The 27154-nt window shown below is 43.3% G+C and overlaps 1 protein-coding gene and 1 pseudogene across 2 annotated transcripts in view; one reads left to right on the top strand and one right to left on the bottom strand.

Moving 5' to 3' along the window:
* LOC124775910 (ankyrin repeat and fibronectin type-III domain-containing protein 1) overlaps positions 1-27154 on the top strand; it is a 703384-nt gene that overhangs the window by 128785 nt on the left and 547445 nt on the right. The window lies entirely within an intron of this gene.
* LOC124778312 lies at positions 13895-14012 on the bottom strand (annotated as a pseudogene).

Raw genomic sequence — 27154 nt, 5'->3', positions numbered from 1 at the left:
AGTCACCTATGCTACTAATTTTCAGTTTTTCATAAGAACCATATACCAAGCACAATGAACGGTGAACGAGTAAAAATGAATGGTCCCCAACAAAGAGCGGTCACCAGTGAGCTAGTTCCCAAGGATGAACGACTTTGCCCATTTGTAGTCAGCAGATTGTGGTCATGCACTTCCCTCCTTCATCACCGACTCTGTATACTCCACGAGAAGCAACTACGGGTTGATTCACAAATTTATACCGATCCTTCCGCAGCGGGCCTTATGAATCACTGCCGATGCACTGCGCGAACATGCTTGGGGGTGTTTATTCTCCACAACGTGCCTTAACACTACACTGAATACAGGTACGAGTTACGGTAATAATACTAACACGAGAGGCGCACACGGACTAAATCCGCGGAAATCTCTGCACACCCTCCTACACCGCTGGAGAGGAAACTGATTTGTAGTCATCCTGTACGGGAACTGTGGCGTTCTTCAAGGAAAAGGCAACTTGCTTTTCATTTTTCAGCCAGAGTGTAGCTCCCCACAATCTCTCGTCCAGTTCTCTTACGTTGCCACACAAAATAACTTCACTGAAAAAATGGTTCAAATGGCTCTGAGCACTATGGGACTTAACATCTGGGGTTATCAGTCCCCTAGAGCTTAGAACTACTTAAACCTACCTAACGTAAGGACATCACACACAGCCATGCCCGAGGTCGGATTCGAACCTGCGACCGTAGCGGCCGCGCGGCTACAGACTGAAGCACCTAGAACCGCTCGGCCACACCAGCCGGCGGTAACTGAGCTCGTGTTTGTGTATTAGAGTTATTTTCAGTGTATTACGTGAGGATTTGTTTGCGTTTCTTAAATCAGCTATAATGTAAAAGCAGTCAACATATGGAGCTGTTCACTGTCTAACAAATACGGATATTGACTAAAGTGTTTATTAGAATACAATTTAGATTGGCCACAGAGGTGTATGGCCCTTAAATAACCGAAATAATGAACACAAATATGGGAAGAGTGAGACACCCATGACAGCCGGATTATTTGTTTATAGTTTGAACGGAAGCATTCGCATAAGACACAAGAAGTTAGATTTGTCGCCAGCTAAAAAGGTTTTTATAAAAAGGCAGTGCAAAGTGTACAGTGCGCACTTCACTGGCGCCAGCACTTTTCTCGGTTTTACCGGTGCGCGCAGTGTCAGCAATGTACTGTAGTTTATTAAAGACTTTCATCGCACCACATCAGACTCCCGGCACACCGCAGGACATTCACGGCAACGCGTGGTGGACGAGCAGCGGCCAGCCTGACATTCAGGACGGCTAATAAAAAATTCCGCGAACGTGCGGCAGCGGGAAAAATTTAGCAGCCTGTCTCGCCGGTGCTTTATGCGTGTACATTTATTTCATGGAGCCACGAATACGAGGAAATCTCTCACATATGTTTTTGTCATCTACAGTATCATTACAGCAGGTCTGTTGCCTAAAGTCTTTCCGTTTGTGTGCATATACGTACATACTACGCGAGCTATCTTGTAGTTTATATACGGAGATAACTTGAAACACTGTCATTTATTGCTGTCCTCTGTCTCGATCTATTCGCCAATGATGCAACTGTCGGGAAGTCTGCGCATGAGCTCGAATTTCTCCGCTTTTGCCGTTGTGACCATTACGAGAGATGTATGTTCAGAGTGAAAAAAGGTTATGCAAGAATGAATAGAAGGGGATTTTCAATTAAAATTTCCTGTTCGAATTCAGGGTCAGGCTATTCTGTGTGCGATTTCTCTCCCCCCCCCCCCCCCCCCCCCCTCCGCTTAAGAACAGGTTAGCGATTGGAGGGAACTTCAGATTTACATTCTCTTGTACTTCTAGACAATTTTTTTAACATTGTAAATTTTAAAATAGTGTGGCTACTGAGTAAAATGATGGACAATAGACGGCTTTATAAACAAGTGCCGGCCGGAGTGGCCGTACGGTTCTAGGCGCTATAGTCTGGAACCGAGCGACCGCTACGGTCGCAGGTTCGAATCCTGCCTCGGGCATGGATGTGTGTGATGTCCTTAGGTTACTTAGCTTTAAGTAGTTCTAAGTTCTAGGCGACTGATGCCTCAGAAGTTAATTCGCATAGTGCGCAGAGCCATTTGAACCATTTATAAACAAGTGCAACTAAGGTGCAATGAAGAACTAAATAACATTAGGTAAAAAGAAAAGAGGTAGAAAAATCAACCAACCAGATGCAAAAAAAGGTTTGTTAGCCCTTGGCGTAGCTTTCAATATTTGTAAAAATATATTCTTCAGAAGTTGTAGAACTTGTTACATCACACGATGGTACATTACATTAGATGAAGCCGAGCGGCTCCTGTCATATACAAAATTGACAAAACAAGAATTACTCCAAGCCTTGGCTTTAGATAACAGCCAGATTACATATATCGTACTTCAGAATGAATGCTCACCAGCAAATGCCCACAATCGAAAGGTTTATTAGCTCTTGAACTAGGCGAAACGTAGGTCAATGGCTAATAAACCATTGTTTGCAACTGGTTGGCTGATTTTTCAACCTCTTCAAATTTACACAGTTGCTGTTTCGCAGGCATGTTATTTTAAAAAAGAGAAGATTCTGTTCTATGGTTACGTATACAAAGTGGACAACAATAATTTCAGTAAGAGGATATGGAATGTAATATCTCCGAAAGAAAGCACGTCGCAGATATTATCAATAATCCACGAAGGAATCTTGCGAAAGGCTGCTGTGGCAGAAAACAGGTGAGTTGGGCACAGGGGTGAACATACGGTGTACGACTACCAGGGATTTAGGGTGGCAGAACAATTTTGGAATGCGGAACAGGTCTGTCGGAGGAAAAAATGAGGTTTCTTCCGACACGCTTAAGAGTTGCTGGCATTACGTCAAAACCGACTGGGAAACTAAACCAGAACAAGGAAAATAATTTTGATTCTTAATACATGGTCCGTAGAGGTTCAATTCGAATGTCTAGAATTTCATAAAAGTGTAATTAGAAATTTGCGAACTGAAGAAAAGCAAGGCTTTGACGAAACAGAAAACCAGATGATTTTATCTAAATAACTGTGTAACTAACGCTTGTTCCAAAGCCAAAACGTTTCATTCTAGAACGGAACTTCCAATGTTCAAGGGAGAACAATTTTCTGATACATATCAAATGAAACAACAAGATTAGTGTCAGTCAAATTTTATTTATTTCCTCGACATATTTCGGAAGCTTGAACCTCCATCATCAGGTGAAATTATGTTGGTTAGGATGGCATGTTTGTGTTGTGTTACAACTTTGACGTAACCTATGGCACTGTCTGCAGTGGTCACAGGCTCATTTATCTGTCGTGTTACGTCACACACACCATAACACTCTGTGCCCTACGTTAAATTTAATGTCTAGGTCAAACATCTCAAACGCCGGTAGTCAAAGGAGGTAGCTAAGTGTTGCGCTTCAAAATACAGTTTCAAGGTGGAGGACCTGACGGATGCGAGGTCGGAGATTGAACTGCGAAGTGTAATAATCTTTTCGCATTTAAATCAAACACCCCTGCCTGCGGTTCATCTCCAAGTAGTGCATCTTCACGGACCAAGTACGAAGGTTGGAACTTTAATAGTGGAAACTATTTATTTACAGCTCGTACAAAATAGATACGTGTGTCAAAGTTTTACTTACCTCCAAGGTAGTCACCAGCATTGTGTATAACCCGTTGCCAGCGATGTGGAAGTCGCAGGATACTCTTAGCAGTGCCAGATGTGATGACAGTTCGAGCGGCGCGGTCTATTGCCCGACGAATTTGTAGCAGTTCTGAAGCGAATGCCATGAAGTGTTTCCTTCAGTTTAGAAATCGAGTTGAACACACGCGGACTTAAGTCATGGGAGTGCAGTAGGCGGTATATCACTTAGCAGCCCCATCAATCAAACAAATCATTAACAGCTTGCACTGTACGTGCTTGAGCATTTTCGTGCAAAATGATGGTCAGATCCTGCAGAAAGTGTCATCACTTCTGTCTCTATGCTGTTCATTTTTGGAACACAACCTACGACCAGCTTAGAAGGATGTAGCACACTGGTTTATCTCAAGACTGGTTCCACAATCAAACTTCAGTTCTGTAGGGAAGATATTCGGACTATATTGTTACTACTGATTTGCGTACATATAGCAACTGTACTTGCTTGTCGCATAGGACAGCGTACACAAAATATGTACTCTGGAAGATACGTTATACGCGTTGTATCTTATATTTCTACATACACTATAAAAGGTAGTTCAGAGATTGAAAGCTGACATACATACATCAAAAAAAGTTTTGCATCACCTCGGTTCCGAGAGTTCCGGAACTTGTACAGAAAATTGGGATAGAGATCAACAGAAATATCATTTCCTCCCTTTTTATAGCTCATCAAAACCACACATTGCATTTTGTACCACCATACAGCGAGACCTTCAGAGGTAGCGGTCCAGATTGCTGTACACACCGGTACATCTAATACCCAGTAGCACGTCCTCTTGCATTGATGCATGCCTGTATTCGCCGTGGCATACTATCCACAAGTTCATCAAGGCACTGTTGGTCCAGATTGTTCCACTCCTCAACGGCAATGCGGCGTAGATCCCTCAGAGTGATTGGTGGGTCACGTCGTCCATAAACAACGCAGGCATGTTCGATAGGGTTCATGTCTGGAAAACATGCTGGCCTCCCTAGTCGAGCGATGTCGTTATCCTGAAGGAAGTCATTCACAAGATGTGCACGATGGGGGCGCGAATTGTCGTCCATGAAGACCAATGCCTCGCCGATATGCTGCCGATATGGTTGCACTATCGGTCGGAGGATGGCATTCACGTATCGTACAGCCGTTACGACGTCTTCCATGACCACCAGCGGCTTATGTCGGCCCAACATAATGCCACCCAAAAAACAGCAGGGAACCTCCACCTTGCTGCACTCTCTGGACAGTGTGTCTAAGGCGTTCAGCCTGCCCGGGTTGCCTCGAACACGTCACCCACGATTGTCTGGTTGAAGGCATATACGACACTCATCGGTGAAGAGTACGTGATGCCAATCCTAAGCGGTCCATTCAGCATGTTGTTGGGCCTATCTGTACCACGCTACAAGGTGTCGTGGTTGCAAAGATGGACTTCGTCATGGACGACGAGAGTGAAGTTGCACATCATGCAGCCTACTGCGCACAATTTGAGTCGTAACACGACATCCTGTGGCTGCACAAAAAGCATTATTCAACATTGTGGCTTTGTTGTCAGGGTTCCTCAGGGCCATAATACCTAGGTAGCTGTCATCCACTACAGTAGTAGCCATTGGGCGGGCTGAGCGAGGCATCTCATCGACAGTTCCTGTCTCTCTGTATCTCCTCCATGTCCGAAAAACATCGTTTTGGTTGACTCGGAGACGCCTGGACACTTCCCTTGTTGAGAGCCCTTCCTGGCACAAAGTAACAGTGCGGACGCGATCGAACCGCGGTATTGACCTTCTAGGCGTGGTTTAACTACAGACAACATGAGCCGTGTACCTCCTTCCTGGTGGAATGACTGTAAGTGATCTGCTGTCGTACTCCCTCCGTCTAATAGGCGCTGCTCATACATGGTTGTGGCCGAGCGGCTCTAGGCGCTACATCTGGAACCGCGCGATCGCTACAGTCGCAGGTTCGAATCCTGCCTCGGGCATGGATGTGTGTGATGTCCTTAGATTAGTTAGGTTTAAGTAGTTGTAAGTTCTAGGGGACTGATGACCACAGCAGTTAAGTCCCATAGCGCTCAGAGCCATTTGAACCATACAAGGTTGTTTACGTCTTTGGAAGGGTTTAGTGACATCTCTTAACAGTCAAAGGAGCCGTGTCTGTGGTACAATATCCACAGTCAACGTCTATCTTCAGGAGTTCTGGGAACCAAGGCGATGCAAAACTTTTTTTGATGTGTGTACATAAGGCTACAAAAAAAAAAATTGGCTTCGTGTTTATGTAAGGTACAACCATAAACACCATGCGAACACTAGGACTTCGTGACGTGTCTTCGTGACGTGGAACGCAACAGCATCATTTCTAAAAAGTACTGATAGCTGTTTTATAGTGATACAAAATTGATTTTTTCTGCAGTTATAGGCCGTCAATGCAGGACTGCAATAATGCAATAATGAAATAAAATCATCATTCGATGATTCTATTTCCCGCGGTGTTTAGAGCGACATGCTTTTGTCATGTACACTTTTTGACCTTTATTTTTCTAGTGTTAGGTCAGTGAACTGTGCAGGAAATTTTTTCGCGAGTTCTTGGGAAATGGCAGGCATTTTTCTTGAAACGTCGCTGACAACCTGCAAACTAAGGCAGTTAGAACTCGAGAAGTTTTTATAGTGTCGAGAAAACCTTATTTCCTATGCATGGTTAATTTATTTCGTCAGTTTATTTGGAGTGGATTCCGTTAAGACGACGGAACATGTGTAGGATTGAATTTCTGAACTCTTCTCAATATCATTTACGTCTTGATAGGTGCCCGCACAAAAACTGTGTTCGGTAAATAATGTGACAACTTATTGTGATTCCACTTTCTTAGATCAATGGCTGGTCATACAGTTTCTTCATAGTTTGATACCGACACAGCATCGTAGCATCCAAGGAAAACATTCGTGATGAAGAAAAAATGTATATCTTACAGCAGCTGTAGAATGTCAGTTTCGCAACCTTCTGTGGCCTATCTTTGTAAAAAGAATAATGACAGCCTTCAGTGTCTTTTTCCCACACAGTCACAGCCAGCCATTGTTTATGTTCACCAGCCGCAACCTACCAGCGAGTTCTCAAAGATCGTTGTATAACCACTCCTGCCGAGGAATCGAAAGTCCAGTGTGAAGTTCACGTCCCTGTTGCTCACAGTGCCTGCCAGATGAGCAGATGAGTGAATATGTGGGGCGGCAGACCACGAATCCTCTGTTCCCGTAGCGGTAGACACATCAGCAGCCCTTCGCACGTGTTCTGCACGTGCGCTTGTTCTGGGTTCAGTGAAGCCACCTTCGAGCTTTCTCCTTCCACAGGCAGCCGTTTTCACATTAAGGCTCCAAGTGCCGAGCAGAGATATCTCCTGAGCCTCTCAACTACTGTATAGATTAGCACAACTTTGACGTGCTCACTTGCAACAGAACGATTTTGCTCGTAGACGTACAGACCTACAGTTCGCTTAAAACTGCTTATACAAATTCATAGGATTTTGTGTTATTTTTTTATTTTCGAAGTCGGACAGGGACTGCCACGTGAGGGGTTCATGCATTTTCCACTCGACCAAGAGGATTCTCACAAAAAACTTTTGCAAACTGCGAGTCAGAAGGCGGAGAGGAGGGGGGGAGGGGGGGGGGGGAGTGATGGGGAAGAAATCGATAGGAGCAGGAGTTTAACGCCACTCAGAAAACTAAAGTAACTCTACGTCTAAGTAGCGCAACGACTTCATAAAGAAAATCCTCGCAGAGAAAATATTGGGAAGAAATCAAGAGGCCCTGAACAACCGTAGTCCTAAGTGTGAATAGAAGAATTATGGGTAATAGTTACAAAGGAATGGTTGAGATGAAGAAACAGAGAGGGAGACATAGATGAATGACAGCATCAACAAGACATTACCTTTAATGAGTGATTATGAATACAAGGCATTACCTTTAATGTGTTATTATGGATAAACAACACCTCCAGCAATGCCCCTATAATAAGTAATGGCCCTATTGTGTCGTTCAAGGAAATCCGTGGGAATTTAGTGTACATGCCCCGTTGCTCTCGATGGTTGCTCCTAGACGTTTTATACTATACAGGGTGATTCAAAAAGAATACCACAACTTTAGGAATTTAAAACTCTGCAACGACAAAAGGCAGAGCTAAGCACTATCTGTCGGCGAATTAAGGGAGCTATAAAGTTTCATTTAGTTGTACATTTGTTCGCCATTTCAGCCAATAAAGTTTTTGGTCCCTTTTTCTTCGAAGGTGCTACTGTAACTGGACTACAGTATCTGGAGATGTTAGAGAATTGGCTGTTCCCTCAGCTCGAACAAGAATCACAATTCATATTTCAGCAGGATGGAACGCCACCACATTGGCACTTATCTGTCCGTAACTACCTGAACGTCAACTACCCGAGGCGATGGATCGGCCGCCAGGCAGCCCGTGACAGAGCACTTCATCACTGGCCTCCAAGAAGCCCTGATCTTACCCCCTGCGATTTTTTCTTATGGGGGTATGTTAAGGATATGGTGTTTCGGCCACCTCTCCCAGCCACCATTGATGATTTGAAACGAGAAATAACAGCAGCTATCCAAACTGTTACGCCTGATATGCTACAGAGAGTGTGGAACGAGTTGGAGTATCGGGTTGATATTACTCGTGTGTCTGGAGGGGGCCATATTGAACATCTCTGAACTTGTTTTTGAGTGAAAAAAAAACCATTTTAAATACTCTTTGTAATGATATATAACAGAAGGTTATATTATGTTTCTTTCATTAAATACACATTTTTAAAGTTGTGGTGTTCTTTTTGAATCACCCTGTATACTGTTTCCAGTAATTTGTCATCAAAAGTATAGTTTTTCCCTATGTATACGCATTATGTTACGTTGATTTATGTTCAGGGTCAAATTCCAGAGTCTGCAACATTCATCACTCCTCTGCGGGTCATTCTGCAAATTAGTATTGTCTTTTGGCGTTACCACTTTCTTAACCGCATCTTCTGCGAACAGTGTTAAAGCGCTTTCGAGGCTTTCTACTAGGTCATTTATGTACAGTGTAAAAAGTAACTGAAACTTCCTGGCAAATTAAAACTGTGTTCCGGACAGAGACTCGAACTCGGGACCTCTGCCTTTCGCGGGCTCGTGCTTCACAGAAGAGCTTCTGTGAAGTTTGGAAGGTAGGAATCGAAGTACTGGCAGAATTGAAGCTGTAAGGGGACGGGTCGTGAGGCGTGCTTGGGTAGCTCAGATGGTGGAGCATCGAGTCTCGGTCGGGCACACAGTTTTAATCTGCCAGGAAGTTTCATATCAGCGTACACTCCGCTGCAGAGTGAAAATCTCATTCTGTAAACAGTAACTGTCCTCTTACACTGTCGATTTTGTTCCGTTAAGAACGGCGTGACAGTTGACGTTTCTGATCGGCAGACGCCCTGTATTTAGCATTTGAGAACTAAATTCTGCAATTGATTCCGCATCTAGTGTAACAGTAAGAGATTTAAAGTGTTGCAAATATTCCGCGTTTTTAAATGGAATTGCGAATACCCCATGCGTCCGCAACATCTTTTCATCGAGGAGTGTTAGTCGCGCAAGTTGTGCAGAAGAACTAAAAAAGGAGCGAGCTGAGGTAGTGGCGGAAGTACAACTATGAGGACGAGAATTGAGGCGTACGTAGTTAGCTCAGTCGGTAGAGCACTTCCCTACTAAAGGCGAAAGACCCAGGTTCGATTCCCAGTCAGGCGCTTAAATTTCATCTACTAGGAAGTTTCAGTTCTTCACATGTTTTCTCTATGTTCCCCTTCTGCCCGTTTTTAAGCGGAATCGCCACACTGTTTATCAGTCCACCTTATTTTTAACATCCTTCAGTAGCATTCCGGTTTTCCCAAAGTTAATGAGTGGTCCAAAAATGGCTCTGAGCACTATGGGACTTAACATCTGAGGTCATCAGTCCCCTAGAACTTAAAACTACTTAAACCTAACTAACGGAAGGACATCACACACATCCATGCCCGAGGCAGGATTCGAACCTGCGACCGTAGCGGTCGCGTGGTTCCAAACTGTAGCGCCTAGAACCGCTTGGCCACACAGGCCGGCAGTTAATGAATGATTCACTACCGTACTTTGATGTGCTCCAAACGCACACGCTCAGACGTTTCTTCCTCGAATTAAGGCCGATGTTTGATATTAGTAGACAACTTTTGGCGAGGAATCAAAAATGGTTCAAATGGCTCTGAGCACTATGGGACTTAACAGCTATGGTCATCAGTCCCCTAGAACTTAGAACTACTTAAACCTAACCAACCTAAGGACATCACACAACACCCAGTGGCGAGGAATTCCCCCTTTCTCTGAGATAGTCTGTTTTTTATGTTCTCTTAGCTTCGTGCGTTATGTGCGATTTTGTTTTCTAGATAGCAGAATTCCTTCACTTTGTTTACTTCGTGATTCCCAATTTTGATAAATTTCATTACATTCATCTTTCTTTAGTTATCTCACGGAACAGACAGCTGAACACTGTATTAGTAAATACCTAGTACGAAGATTTAACGGAATGATAGGATATGTCTGTCAGATGGCAATCACATTGATTCTAGGAAAGATAAAGGCACCAGAGAGGCAGTTATAAAGTTGTACTTTATAATGGAAGCAAGACTTAAGAATAATCAATAGGTTTCCCTGGAATTTGTCGACCTAGAGAAAGCGTTGCACATTGTAAAATTGTGCAAGATATTCGAAAATCCCAGAAAAGTAAGCTACAGGGAAAGACGGGTAATGTATATACGAGGACTAATGTACGTTTGAAAAACAGCCTTGTAGTGACGTGCATCATGGACGGGGGGGGGGGGGGGGGGGATCGGAAGACAGTAGAATCGTCGGAGATGTAGTGCTACAGAAGGATGTAGAAAATTAGGCGGACTGGTAAGAAACGAGGATGTTTTCTGCAAAATCTACCAGGGAAGAAATCTGTGGAAAACACTGACAAGAACAAGGGACAGGATGACACAAAATTTGTTGAGGCATCAGGGAATATTTATTAATATTTATTTAGCGTATGGCGCTACACACATGGTTTACACTTATTACATTATGAAATTATATGATAAAATACACTATAGAATACATAAGTGAAGGATACATATTCAGATAAAATATAGTACATAAACACAATAAAAAGTAACGTCACAGCATTTATTTTGCGCTACACACGTCTTCAAAATCTGACGTCCAAATTGGCGATCCATTCGAGGCAGGGCGGTGTGGCGTTGAAGAAGTCAGCCCGACTACCCTGGTAGGCTCTTAATTCACAGTCCTGGGCGATGTGCTGTATTGTTTGATTAGGTGGCCCACAGTCACAGCTAGGGCCGGGAAGCCTTCCCCACTTGTGTAGATTGTGTGCACATAGGTCATGTACTGTTCGGATTCTGTTTAGGCTTTTCCATAGCTGTCGTGGAAGTTCAAAGCCCTTAGGTTTCTCTGATGGACAGATAAGTTCACGGTTGACAGGGGAGCCACTATCACTCCAGCTCTCGTGCCATTTAGTGTTCATCCTGAAGTTGTCAGTTGTTGGGCCAGTCTTGAAGGGGGATTTCTGGAGCGGAGTCGTGTTCTTTCCAAATTTGGGACATCTTCATGGATGGGAAGTAGGGGGTTATTCATTATTTTTGTGTATTCCTTCATCAGAGCTACCTGTCTTCGTAGGGAGGGTGGAGCTGTACGACTAAGTGTTGGAAGCCAAAATAGTGGGGTAGTCTTTATGCATCCAGTTATGGTTCTCATAGCAGCGTTGAGCTGGGTGTCCACCTTGTTTACATGCTTGCTGATTAACCACGCTGGTGCACAGTACTCGGCTGCAGAGTACACTAAGGCGAATAAATTCCATTGTACTAAAGGGAGATTTAGAGGGTAAAAATTGTAGAGGAAGTCAGAAAGTGGAGTATAGCCAATAAATAATTGAGAAATTTGGTTGTAAGTGATACTTTGAGATCAGAAGAGGAAGTCGTGGCGGGTCGCATAAAACCAGACACAGGGCTGATGATAAACTACTTTATAAAGGGCGTTGCAAAGGCCCTTTCGTAGCTTCCATGAACTTACAGCACTAGATGGCACTGTGATATTAATCACGTCTTTTATATCTTATTATTCAGTCTTAAGTGTGTCTCATTTTTCTGTAGTTTTGCCGTACATTAACTAAAATACTAAACTAAATCTTTTACGTGAGAAGTGATTTTTAAAAATATTTAAGCTCCACGTGGTTGTCAGAACAGGAGCGACTTTTCTGCGCAGCAGCAGCAGACTCCAGCGGACGGTGCGTTGGCGCAGCGGCCGGCTGCGGTGTCTGCAATCGCGTGAGCGCTGATGGCATAATGAAACAATTGCCGCCCACCTAAAGGGCTGCCGAGGCCGCCGCGGTGGCCGCACTGCAGCCGCGGGTGGCCGACGAGCGAACACTGCCCAGTAGCACTGCTCGGGTCCAGACGGTTGGGTCAAAAGTCGCTGGCGACGTCTCTCAGTGCGGTAATGAAAATGTGTGACAGCGTGGCGAGAATGAGCAACATTCCTCGAGAATCTCTCCGGATTGGTACACACCGGATATCCCAGAATTTAAGGAAACAAGCTCTGATAGGAGTGACTTCTCTCTGGGAAACGTCAGTATTTCTTCCACGAGCAACGTTGCAATACACAATGGAAGGACGCGAATTTCTGAAAATATTCTTCATCTACATCTACATACATACTCCGCAATCCACCATACGGTGCGTGGCGGAGGGTACCTCGTACCACAACTAGCATCTTCTCTCCCTGTTCCACTCCCAAACAGAACGAGGGAAAAATGACTGCCTATATGCCTCTGTACGAGCCCTAATCTCTCTTATCTTTGTGGTCTTTTCGCGAAATGTAAGTTGGCGGCAGTAAAATTGTACTGCAGTCAGCCTCAAATGCTGGTTCTCTAAATTTCCTCAGTAGCGATTCACGAAAAGAACGCCTCATTTCCTCCACAGACTCCCACCCGAGTTCCTGAAGCATTTACGTAACACTCGCGTGATGATCAAACCTACCAGTAACAAATCTAGTAGCCCGCCTCTGAATTGCTTCTATGTCCTCCCTCAATCCGACCTGATAGGGATCCCAAACGCTCGAGCAGTACTCAAGAATAGGTCGTATTAGTGTTTTATAAGCGGTCTCCTTTACAGATGAACCACATCTTCCCAAAATTCTACCAATGAACCGAAGACCACTATCCGCCATTCTTTACACCAATCACAAATCCTGTGCAAGTCATCTTGTATCCTCCTACAGTCACTCAACGATGACACCTTCCTGTACACCACAGCATCATCAGCAAACAGCCGCACATTGCTATCCACCCTATCCAAAACATCATTTCTGTAGATAGAAAACAACAGCGGATCTACGACACTTCCCTGGCGCACTCCAGATGATACCCTCACCTCCGACGAACACTTACCATTGAGGACAACGTACTGGGTTCTATTACTTAACAAGTCTTCGAGGCACTCACATACTTGGGAACCAATCCCATATGCTCGTAACTTAGTTAGGAGTCTGCAGTGGGGTACCGAGTCAAACGCTTTCCGGAAGTCAAGGAATATGGCATCCTTCCGATACCCTTCATCCATGGTTCGTATGATATCATGTGACTGACTGTACTGCGGTGTAACCATCCTGGCACCGTGCCTCTAAATTCATTCTGTATCCGCTGTCACGTCTATGTTAAGGACGCCAAATGTTGGAACAGTACTCTAGCATTGGTCACGTTGCGTTTCTTATGCGGATTTCTTGACAATTGCAGTGCACTTTTCCAAATCGCATACAACAAATACACGAGGTTTTTCATTCGCCTTCCCTAATGATGCAGTATACCTATATATATCAGAAAGTTGTGGGAGGCTGCAAACATTAATCAATTAATCCTTTCTCTTTGTAATGAGGGCCCTCTTGCATTAAAACAAAAAAACTAAAGTCCTCCCGAACAGGCCATGAAGGCCCAAAGGTAGCGACCGGCCGCCGTGTCATCCTCAACCCACAGGCGTCACTGGATGCGGATATGGACGGACATGTGGTCAGCATACTGCTATCCCGGCCGTAAGTCAGTTTCCGAGACCGGAGCCGCTACTTCTCAATCAAGTAGCTCCTCAGTTTGCCTCACAAGGGCTGAGTGCACCCCGCTTGCCAACAGCGCTCGGCAGACCGGATGGTCACCCATCCAAGTGCTAGCCTAGCCCGACAGCGCTTAACTTCGGTGATCTGACGGGAACCGGTTTTACCATTGCGGCAAGGCCGTCGGTTCCTCTTGCATTCGCCGACATTTAAAGTAAGTTACCACACACTACATCGAGTATTTACTTAGACATATAACGACGATACTTTACTACAAACATCAGCATCATCTGTGATCAGTCTTACAGTGCTCTTGACCCTCTCTCTGAACGTTAGCTGTCCTATTACAGTTTCCTCTGGCGTATTCCATGTTACTTCCCCTTTAGGCCGGCCGGGGTGGCCGAGCGGTTCTAGGCGCTACAGTCTGGAACGGCGCGACCGCTACGGTCGCAGGTTCGAATCCTGCCTCGGGCATGGATGTGTGTGATGTCCTTAGGTTAGTTAGGTTTAAGTAGTTCTAAGTTCCAGGGGACTGATAACTTCAGAACTTATGTCCCATAGTGCTCAGAGCCATTTGAACCATTTTTTTCCCCTTCAGGTTAACATTTGTCGTCCAGTATTGCAAAAGGTACATTACCGCGAGGTATAAATATTTTCCGGACACGTCTCCACGAGAACAAAACCACAATGAGAATGAATTTTTTTTTTTTTATTTGTTGGTTATACCGGTTTCGAATTTCCAGTCATTAGCAATAGCCCTATAAAATAAGAAACAGGAAGGAAACACACCTGCCGACATTACACTAACAAACTAAACAGATGTCTTAACTACACTAAATCTAACTAAACTATGTAAATATAAAATTGATATCACAGTTTTTCTTGGCAAATGGTTCCATAGTATGTTAAGAATGAACATCCCCTAAGGTTCCTACTGAGTGGACCTAGCCAGTGAAAGTCCTGTGGACCAAAACACAATCTGATTTGTATACGATTTAAATTAAGTTGCAAAATAACACACAAGAGCACTTTACACTAGTAAAAAGCTATCAAGAATTATTTTACAAAGTGTTGAAATTATTAAATAATTAAGTAGCGTCGCTCCGTGTATGGCGATCTGCAGCCAGTGGGTAGTAATCTTTGAGATTACCCTACTAGGGAAATCGTATTAGGTTCCACAGGCGCATCTAACCGTCTTCATCTACGTCTACATAACTGCTCTGCATCCACATTTAAGTATTAGCAGAACATTTATAGAACCTCTTTCGTACTATTTCTCGACAGTTCCAATGTCTAATAGCACGGGCGAAAAATAAACCCCAAATCTTCAAATTTGTGATATTCAACGTACTTTTTTTAGTAATCGTATGGAAGGCCTCGCACTTTTCATTTTTACGGCCTTCCACTGGCTAGCCCCAATCTGGTAGGAACCTCGAGGATTACTCCTACCGTACTTTGATCCAACCATCGGCCAAGAAACATTTTGGTATAACTTTTAATTTATGTAATGCAGTTTTGTGTTTACTTACTTTTGTAATGCAATGTTGACATGTGTGTTTTTGGACCCTGTTTCAAATTTTGTACGGCTGTTGATAGCAACTGAGAAGTCTTAACCATTGTAGTCATCATCAACATCATCATCAGTGTTCTGCCAAAAGGCAGGTATTCACATGGTAGTTCTCCAGGCTCTCCGGTCTTCTGCCATCCTCTTCAGGTTTGCATAATTTCCTCTTCCCTTTATGTCGTCTATCATCTCGTATCTTCTTCTTCCTCTCAGTCTTCTTCCACAAACCAATCCTTCCAAAGCATCTGCTAGCAAGCACTCCCTTCTCAATGATTGTCCCAACCAGTTCTTTTTGCTTTCTCTTACAACCTTCAGCAGACATCTTCTCTCACCAACCCTTTCCAATGCTCTTGTATTACTCACTCTTTCCATACATCTTATTCTCTCCATTCTCCTCCAGATCCACATCTCAAATGCTTCTAACCTTTTTTCGTCCTCTCGTCTCAGCGTCCATGTTTCTGGCCCATATAGTGCCACACTCCAGACAAAACATTTTCCAAGCCTTTTCCTTAGTCCCTTATCTAATTTGCCACATAAGAGTCTCCTCTTTCTGTTGAATGCATCCTTCGCTATGGCAATGCGAGTTTTCACCTCCTGGTGACATCTCAAGTCTTCAGTTATTGTGCTTCGAAGATATTTAAATACACTTACTTGGCTAATGGTAGATTGTCCTATTTTAATACTGGACAGTCTGCGTCTTGTACTGATGACCATAATCTTTGTTTTTGCTGTGTTTATTTGCTGTAGTCATTAAATAAAAAATCGCGTGAGCCTTGACCGATATAAACTTTAACGTCGAAGCTAATGAGCTCACAGGAGCTTTTCGTCAACAAAGCGGCAAATATAAGAATTCGCAATCGCCACGTTTATTATCACGGCTTAATAACAGCATAGGGATGGCTCCATGGTGCGAAGAGCCCACTATACCGTACAATTATCGGCAGGTACGAAAGAGATGCTTAGGCTCTAGACGCAATCATTCTTTCCTTCAGAACGACTCCCGTATTTATAAATGATGAGAAAACTTCTTGAAGTCCAGGCAGTCAAAACAGTTATTTTCAGAGACAACTAGCTTAACATCCAGTATGATGTACAACATAAAATTGTCCACGAGTTTGCTCTTTGACAATGTTATTACCTTAAGAATGTTACAAATTAAGTGGAAAGGTAATAAAGAGGTACGAGAGTGATTAGGCAACAGAAAAAGACAGCGGAAGTTCTTACTGACAGGGAGGAACGCAACGACATACATGAATATTAAATTGATATTGGAGCATGCGTTAAGAAGGAAACATTTTAGAGTCGTATTTCGTAGAATATTTCGTCTAGCGGAGGTTCGTGGCTAAAAAGCTTAGCAGAAAATAGGGTACTTCTTTTCCCTCGCGTTTGTTAACGGGTTGTAAGACGAATAAAATTTGTATCAACTCCATAAAAATCGAGATATTTTTCTTGGAGAAACAATGTGGTTAAAAAGCGGAGGTTCGTGGCTAAAAAGCTTAGCAGAAAATAGGGTACTTCTTTTCCCTCGCGTTTGTTAACGGGTTGTAAGACGAATAAAATTTGTATCAACTCCATAAAAATCGAGATATTTTTCTTGGAGAAACAATGTGGTTAAAAAGACGAGTTTCCGATGAAAACCTTCCTCAAACCAACCATCACAAGGTTCCTTCAGCATAAGTGAGCATATGTGTGATTTTTTTCTATCTATTATAAGCAGTAGCCACGTGCAGAAGCAGTTAAAATTCCCTGCCTCACCTCCCAGCCTCAAATTGGCAAAGATTCCACTCCCTCTGAGAGTAATGAATAATGGAACGCACATGAACCTTGTAAGTGATCCACTTCGGACATAATTCTTCCACAGAAGTAGCCTTTGGCACACCCTTTTCCTACGCACGCAACACGGCCTACATAATTCAAGTGTACAGACACATTTGGACTGAGATCAAGGAACTTGGCTTTGTCATTTAACGCGCAAAAGACGAGAATTTTGTCTCTCTTCCCAGAACTAAATAATAATGAGCTCAGTGCAATGGGAATTTGTGAATTATGAGGAAATAATGCAAAATGTGTAATCCTTTCATTTGATGTTTCTATCCAATGTGTAGAAAAAGTGGATCTTCAACGCCGCCCAAAGACAGCTCCTATTGCCATTCCTCATTGCTGCACATCAACAATCCGTTGAAGAAAATGTTAGAAGAATTTTACCCATTTAAGTATTTTGTAAGTTTTTCATGAACGAAAAAATTAAACAAATGTCATGTTTTTTAAAGTAGGCTACACATCTAGACAAGAAATAATAGTTAACCTGTTAATTTACTTTATTTTTCACACTGGTGAAATATTTGCCAAATGGTTCAAATGGCTCTGAGCACTATGGGACTCAACAGCTGAGGTCACTAGTCCCCTAGAACTTAGAACTAGTTAAACTTAACTAACCTAAGGACATCACAACACATCCATGCCCAAGGCAGGATTCGAACCTGCGACCGTAGCGGTCTCGCGGTTCCAGACTGCAGCGCCTTTAACCGCACGGCCACTTCGGCCGGCAAATATTTGCCAAACAAGAAAAAAATGTTCGGAAGAAAAGGCAAATAGCAGTGCACTCCTTCAAACGGACGGGGCAAGATGGCTAAAAGGATAAAGAACATTCGGAAGCAACGGGTCTAAAGTCCTGCAGCCTATTTCCTTTTACGTTTCTCCCCCAAGATAATTAATGTTTCATGTTTACCGACTTCATCATTAGTAGAACGACAAATTCGAATGAACGTGCCAAACAATGAGCAGTAGCGGTTACACAAACTTAATCGAGTCCGGCAGGGGCTAATTTTCTGATCCCCGTCCCCCTTCTTGCGGCCAGCCAAATTCGTGGTTTCTGTAGTTTCCCTCAATCGCGAAGAATATAGAATGTTCCTTTGAAAAGGAGATGATTAATTTCCTCCCCTGTCCAATTCAAGCTAATGATCTCGTCATAGCCGGCCGGAGTGGCCGAGCGGTTCTACGCGCTACGGTCTGGAACCGCGCGACCGCTACGGTCGCAGGTTAGAATCCTGCCTCGGGCATGGATGTGTGTCATGTCCTTAGGTTAGTTAGGTTTAAGTAGTTCTAAGTTCTAGGGGACTGATGACCTCAGATGTTAAGTCCCATAGTGCTCAGAGCCATCTGAACCCTTTTTTTTATTTTTTGTCTCGTCATAGATGGGCCTTTAGAGCCTGATCTTTCTTCATTCCCTTCTTTGGAAGAAAGGTCTCATCCGCTGGACGACTAAGACACCTGTTGTACGAATGTAAGGGAACAGGAGGTACAAAGTCACCAACTAAATGGCATTCAAATGAGCTCACCCGACAAACTATTAGTCAACCTCTTGAAAGATAGCAGTGGTCGTTTTGTAACAGTATGTATACTGTAGACCTCGTACCGTTCGGTCATGTAAGCCTCTCTCTCGCTGACGTAACTCTTGCCGGTGAAGTGATGTGCTAGTCGGTTGTATGGTGTCATCATAGTAAGACGTGTCGACTGGGAGACCTGACAGAATAACAGGAAGGAGCTATTGTGCCCATCACCGTTCCGTGAACGAGGTGTCCGTAGTTGCTGGTATATCAACGCAGATTGTACAATGAGTCTTCAATGAACGATGCACCACTTGGAGCCACGTCACATGGCGTAAGAACAGTAGTCCTAAAAAAGACCCCACTCGACGGGGACCAATGACTAGTATCACAGATTGTCATGGGCAATCAGTTTCAAACCCAACGGAAAAAGTGCTTCTTCAACTTCTCATAGCATAATTAATAACGAAATAGTTCACGGGTGAACGCTCGAATGTCAGTCAGTATCCACTGGGCGTGATGTCAGATAACACAGTTCCATCTCGATCAGTTCCCGAGCGAACTTTATCAAGGTGTCTGCAACCAATGGACATTCCGGGTAAAGTACAAAAAGAACAACAAGAAAAGGAAAGAAAGTACCAAGTAAAGTTCAGTGAGCCAAACAATACATACGTTGGTGAGTAGCTGACTGGATGTGTATAGCGTGGTCCGGCGAGTCGCAATTTTGTCTCTTTCCAAATGATGGAAGGCGTCGAGTTCATCATTCGTCCAAAGATGCATTTAACTTGCAGTGTGTGGAGGATGTAGTTAGTTATATGTTCTGTAGATCAATTGAAAGATTTTTTTGTCGAAACGATGTGGAACGATTCAGTCTACAGAATGTGTTTGCATGATTAGTGATACCATTAATAAACAAGTTATACTTCGTCCTGCTTATGCAACTACACTTAATTTTTTTTAAATTGGTTAACACTTTTTAAGCAGACATTCTTCAGAGAAACGATTTAAAATCAGATTTAGAACTTGCTTCGCTATGTTAGAAATTTTATGTTATTGGATAAATGATCAAAACGTTTTGTTGCTGCTTGTTTAATTCCTTTCTTGGCCATTCACAGCTTTAACAGTAGACGATAAAGGTCATTTTTCCATCCAGTCTTGGAGGTATGGACATCACTGTTCTTCCCAAATTGTGGTGGATTATTTATGACGAATTTCCTAAGCGAAAATATATATTGTGACGGCCCAGTTGAAATGTCTAGCTTCTTGAAGAGAATATATACACACAAGTAAATTTGAAGCAATCTACATCGTTTACTGACTGTTGCTCACGTGCTACAGCAATATCTGGGTTGGGTTGTTTCGGGGAGGAGGCCAGACAGCGAGGTCACCAGTCTCAACGAATTAGGGAAGGACAGGGAAGGAAGTCGGATGTGCCCTTTCAAAGGAACCATCCCGGCATTTGTCTGGAGCGATTTAGGAATAGCAGGACGCGGGATTGAACCGTCGTCCTCCCGAACGGAGTCCAGTGTGCTAGCCACTGCGCCACCTTGTTCGGTCAGCAATTTCTGGTATGACTATTTGTTGTACAGAAATGAATGTAGTGTGTTTTTTTCCCATAATTTGTGGCAGTCCATTTTCAGAGAACCACTTAATAATTCTTTGTAAAACATAATTTACCAACTCTTTTGTTGCTTTCTCTCTAATGGGATTAGTTATAACATTAGCATCGTCTGCAAACAATACCAGTTTTGCATGTTGAATGTTACGTGGAAGGTCTTTCACATATATAAGGAACAGCGGTGGACCGAAAGTTGAGCCCTGTGGGACTCCCTTTGTAATTTTATTGAATCACTAAAATTTTCGATTTTTGCAACGGCGTATAAATTATTCAGCACAACTTTTGCATTCTCTGTGATAAACATGAATCAAAACAGCTGTGCATAAAGTCATCAGTTCCATAAAACTTGAGTTTTTCTAAGAGAGTAACATGATGCGTGCAATCTAACGACTTGGTAAGGTCACAAAAAATACCATATGGCGCCATAATATTATTTAAGACTTGTTTCATTTGATGAGTGAATGTATAAATAGCGTTCTCAGTCGAGCAACTCTGCTGGAATCAACCCTGTGATATGTTTCCACATAAGTATGCGACTTCTGAATATTTTAGAAAAATATGTCAGTAAGCGAATTGGACGATAAATGCTTAAGTCTTTATTGTCACCTTTCGTATCAAGTTGTGTAATAATTGCATATTTTAACCTGTCTGGGAAAATTTCCTGTGTCAGTGATGCATTTCAGGTATCAATGTGGACATTACTTATTAAATTGTAACAACTTTTCAGAATTCTGTTTGAACTTCCATCAACCCCCCTACACCCCCCCCTCCCCTCCCCGAGCTTTTGCTTTTTAGAATTGCATTAATTTCAGTAAAGGATGTTGGTGCTACTTCTATTTGCTTAAAGTTTTGTGGAATGACATTTGTAATATAGTCTATCGCTTCTTCAAGTGAACCATCTAATCCTATATTTTCTGCTACGTAATACAAGCGGGAGGTGAATCTGTGATGTACCATGACTTGGGCCTAATCACTGAAATCGCCTTGAACGACAATATGGGTGACCAGGAACTGTCCTTTCTTCTACGTCTTCATGATGAGCATGCTGTGGACATTCCAGTCTTCCAAGAGGACAACAGTGGTGTCCACAGTGCTGGACACACACGTTCCTGCTTTGGCGAACACTGGAGCACCCTATGGCATATCGAATGGCCTTCTAAATCATCCGATGTTAACTCCTTAGAAAACGTCTGGGACTATTGGGAACAGCGGGTGGAACGTAGCTACCAACTCCCCAGAAATTTAGTATCTTCGTCACCTAATCACAAATGAATAGCTTCCTCTGGATATGGCATACCTGAAGAAACACTTGGACTCCCCACTTCACCGAACACAGATTATTATCAGATTATTATCACCTGTCTCCTGGTAGTGGTATAATTTTTGGTTTAATGTGCTTACCTATAAATGTTCTCGTTCTTAATTAATCAAGACATTTACTAGAAGAGATAGACAAACAGGAAATCCTAAAGCAAATACATAACTATGAAGGCAAAACGCAGCAACGGAAGGATGTTCTCGTGACCCAGAAGGGCTGCACATGCCGTCACGAATTCAGCTGTGACGCACGACAAGTGACGCTTCTACTTCGTTGCACTTCCGCTGAGCCAATGGAAAGCGACCTGCCTGGAAACCCGATGCCGCTAAGGCCATTCTCATACGGCTCATACGGGACACGAATGCGAACGTGAACGTTAAACACGACGAGCTTCACGACGTCAACAACGTTTCGAATCATTTTGTGAACTTCAGAATCAGGTACGTCAAATTTTGCAAACATGCCGCGAAAAGTGAACCATCGCGATACAAGAATACGTTTTCCGTGACGGACCGAATTGAGCATACGTCATATTGAATTATAATCTTTGTGAAGCTGCAGTGGGTTATTTGGTGGTTTTTTGTGTTATGACTTACGTTCTATGAAAATAACTGTCATGCTTTTAATAGAGCTTGTTGTTAAGATACAGTCAATGCCTTCTCTGCGCGATAGCAATAAAAATACTATCGACGGAAGTGCTGCGAAAACAGAGTTACTAAACACAGCCTTTACTACGAAATAAATATTCCAGAATTCGAATCAAGAACAACTGCCAACATGAGTAACTTAGAAGTAGATATCCTCCGACTAGTGAAGCAACTTAAATCACTAGATATAATCAAGTCTTCTAGTCCAGAATGTATACCAATCAGGTTCCTTTCAGAGTATGCTGATGCATTAGCTCCATACTTAGCAGTCACATATAACCGCTCAAAAATGGTTCAAATGGCTCTGAGCACTACGGGACTTAACATCTGAGGTCATCAGTCCCCTAGAACTTAGAATTACTTAAACCTAACTAACCTATTGAATAGGATTGGGGAGAAGAGAAGTTTGTGGCACAACTTGACCAGAAGAAGGGATCGGTTGGTAGGACATGTTCTGAGGCATCAAGGGATCACCAATTTAGTATTGGAGGGCAGCGTGGAGGGTAAAAATCGTAGAGGGAGACCAAGAGATGAATACACTAAGCAGATTCAGAAGGATGTAGGTTGCAGTAGGTACTGGGAGATGAAGAGGCTTGCACAGGATAGGGTAGCATGGAGAGCTGCATCAAACCAGTCTCAGGACTGAAGACCACAACAACAACAACAACAACTAACCTAAGGACATCACACACATCCATGCCCGAGGCAGGATTCGAACCTGCGACCGTAGCGTACAACCGCTCGCTCGACGAAAGATCTGTACCCAAAGACTGGAAAGCTGCACACATCACAACAATACTCAAGAAATGTAGTAGGAGTAATCCACTAAATTACAGGCTCATATCATTAGCGTCGATATGCAGCAGGATTTTGGAACATATATTGTGTTCGAACATTATGAATTACCTCGAAAAAAAACGGTCTATTTACACACAGTCAACACGGATTTAGAAAACATCGCTCTTATGAGACACAATTAGCTCTTTATACATACGAAGTGTTGAGTGCTGTTGACAAAGGATTTCAAATTGATTCCGTGTTTCTAGATTTCCAAAAGGCTTTTGACACTGTTGCACACAAGCGGCTTGTAGTGAAATTGCGTGCATATGGAATATCGTCTCAGTTATGGTACTAAGTTCGTGATTTCCTGTCAGAGAGGTCACAGTTCATAGTAACTGATGGAAAGTCATCGAGTAAAACAGAAGTGATTTCAGCGTTTCCCAAGGTAGTTTCATAAGCCCTCCTCCGTTCCTTATCCATACGGCTTGCCCCGTCGGAGGTTCGAGTCCTCCCTCGGGCATGGGTGTGTGTGTCCTCCTTAGCGTAAGTTAGTTTAAGTTAGATTATAGGGACCGTTGACCTCAGCAGATTGGTCCCATAAGAGCATACCAAAATATTTCCATATCTGTATAAACTATTTAGGAGACAATCTGAGCGTCCGTCTTAGGTTGCTTGCAGATGGTGCTGTCGTTTATCGCCTAGTATACTCATGAGAAGATCAAAAAAATTGCAAAACGATTTAGAAACGATATCTGAATGGTGCAAAAATTAGTAATTGACCCTAAGTAATAAAAAGTGTGAAGTCATCTACATGAGTGCTACAAGGAATCCGTTAAACCTGGGTTACACTATAAAGCAGTCTAATCTAAAGGCCGTAAATTCAACTAAATACCTAGGAATCACAATTACGAACAACTTAAATTGGAAGGAACACATGGAAAATTATAGTTATGAACAAATTAAATTAGGAAAAACACGTAGAAAATGTTGTGGGGAAGGCAAACCAAAGACTGCATTTTATTGGCAGAACACTTCCAAAATGTAACGTATCTGTTAAGGAGACTGCCTACACTACGCTTGTCCGTCCTCTTTTGGAGTATTGCTGTGCAGTCTGGGATTCTTACCAGATAGTATTAACTGAGTACATCGAGAAAGTTCTACAAAGAGCACTACGTTTTGTATTAATGCGAAATAGGGGAGAGATTGCCACGAATGCAGGATTTTGAATGGGCACCATTAAAACAAAAGCGTTTTTCGTTGCGGCGGAATCTTCTCACGAAATTTCAACCAACATCCTTCTCCTCCGAATGCGAGAATATTGTGTTGACGCCGACCTACATAGGGTAAAACGACCATAATAATAAAATAAGGGAAATCAGAGGTCCCACAGCAAGATACAGGTGTTCGTTTGCTTCCGCGCGCTGTTGGGAGAGTGGAATAATAAAGAATTGTTGTGAAGGCACTTAATGTGATTTGCAGAGTATGCATGTAGATCTAGATGTACAACGTGTCTCTATAATTCCATTAGCATAGTACTGAAGCGATTCACTATTCTGGGCCAGTCCGGTGCCAGAGGCATGCCCACTAGGATTAGCTCGGTGGGCAGGGTCAACAATGCAGGTTTATAAACGCTGGCACACCTTAACGCCGCAGGTAGAGTAGATTAGCAATAAGCAGTAGATAAGAAAAACACCGGTAAGCCAAAGACATAGCAAGTAATGCCCATAGTGTAAAAAGGAACAACACTACATTCCTAGAGCTTAGATAAGCTGCAGTAACTGTAATATGAGTATAAATTAGGACCCACTAATGTATTAGGTGGTGGGTTATTGTGTATCATGTATTTGCAGAATAAAGGTTTTTTTTTTTTTTTAAAAAACGTGTCTGTATCACGTCGGTGGTTAAAATTACTACTGTTCAAGGAGAGCAGACAGCGAAGGCCATCATTATTCTGTTCATCACATCCCCCCCTCCATCCCCCCTGCCCGCCAACCCCACGCCCCGCCACTATCACGCCAAGACAGAGGCAGTGTACCCAGTGTGTCTGCGTATAGAGTAAATTCTGTGTGCATGTGTGATAAAATGTTCTAAATGTGTGCGTAGTATTTATCTGAGGCGAAACATGGGAACCAGTCCGACATTCATCTTGTAGGACATAGGAAACCGCCTAAAAACCCACATCCAGGCTGGCCTGCACACCGACCTCTCGTCGTCAATCCGCTGGGCGAATACGATCTGAGGTCATCAGTCCCCTAGAACGTAGAACTACTTAAACCTAACTAATCTAATGACATCACACACATCCACGCCCGAGGCAGGATTCGAACCTGCGAGCGTAGCGGTCGCGCGGTTCCAGACTGAAGCGCCTAGAACCGCTAGGTCACATTGGCCGGCGAAGAAGTAACAAACGTTGAGTTTTGCCGATTATATTGTAATTCTGGCCAAGATGCCAAAGTACTTGGAAGGTCATCTGAACGGAATGGATAACGTCTTGAAAAGAAGTAATAAAGTGAATATCAACAAAGGTTGTGAAATGTAATCGAATGAAATCTAATGATACTGGCTGAATAACAGTAGGAGCTGAGACACAGAAAATAGCGCCGACGTTGGGTTTGACCATCTCCATATCTATTATTCCGTTGTTTTCGTCTACTAAATGGGTCTCAAATTTGATGCTAAGCTCGTCACTCTATTCTGCTGTTTCTTAACAATCGGTTCAGTTAGATATGAAATGGAAACTGGGGAAAGAAAGGGAAGAGAGCGATGGGAATTTGTGACTCCCAGCTGCACGGGGCGTGGTGGTAACGCAATGGCGAAAGTTGAAAATTTATACGTGACCAGGCCTCGAAACCCCTATTTACCCAGCGTCTATCGATGAAAATGTGACTCAGTTTTTTTTATTTTTATTTTTTTTTATTTCAGAGGGCGGCCAGCCTCCTTACCGAACGCGCTGAACTACCTTGCCGGCGCTTCGGCCATCCGGACACGGTCCCTAACTGAGTCTTAAATTTCCGACTCATCGCACGCTGCATTGCAGCGTCCCTCGTCCTTTAACCCACTACTCGCAGATTATTGATCCCCCCTAGAAGTTTGGACGATATTAGTGCGTCCGCATTGAAGCAAACGTCAAGGAGCCCTCACGCTCTTTCAAAAATATATATTTGAGTGGTGTCAGACACCAGTCAAATATACAGGGTGTTACAAAAAGGTACGGCCAAACTTTCAGGAAACATTCCTCACACACAAATAAGGAAAATATGTTATGTGGACATGTGTCCGGAAACGCTTAATTTCCATGTTAGAGCTCATTTTAGTTTCGTCACTATGTACTGTACTTACTCGATTCACCGCCAGTTGGCCCAATTGAAGGAAGGTAATGTTGGCTTCGGTGCTTGTGTTGACACGCGACTCATTGCTCTACAGTACTAGCATCAAGCACATCAGTACGTAGGATGAACAGGTTAGTGTTCATCACGAACGTGGTTTTGCAGTCAGTGCAATGTTTACAAATGCGGAGTTGATAGATGCCCATTTGATGCATGGATTAGCACGGGGCAATAGCCGTGGCGCTGTACGTTCGTATCGAGACAGATTTCCAGAACTAAGGTGTCCCCACAGGAAGACGTTCGAAGCAATTGATCGGCGTCTTAGGGAGCACGGAACATTCCAGGCTATGACTCGCGACTGGGGAAGACCTAGAACGACGAGGACACCTGCAATGGACGAGGCAATTCTTCGTGCAGTTGACGATAACCCTAATGTCAGCGTCAGAGAAGTTGCTGCTGTACCAGGTAACGTTGACCACGTCACTGTATGGAGAGTGCAACGGGAGAACCAGTTGTTTCCGTACCATGTACAGCGTGTGCAGGCACTATCAGCAGCTGATTGGCCTCCACGGGTACACTCCTGCGAATGGTTCATCCAACAATGTGTCAATTCTCATTTCAGTGCAAATGTTCTCTTTACGGATGAGGCTTCATTCCAACATGGTCAAATTGTAAATTTTCACAAAAACTTGTGTGGCCTGACGAGAATCCGCACGCAATTGTGCAATCACGTCATCAACACAGATTTTCT

This window comes from Schistocerca piceifrons, chromosome 2 (assembly GCF_021461385.2).
Source record: "Schistocerca piceifrons isolate TAMUIC-IGC-003096 chromosome 2, iqSchPice1.1, whole genome shotgun sequence".
NCBI lineage: Eukaryota > Metazoa > Arthropoda > Insecta > Orthoptera > Acrididae > Schistocerca > Schistocerca piceifrons.
This window is presented reverse-complemented; position numbering and strand designations above follow the sequence as displayed.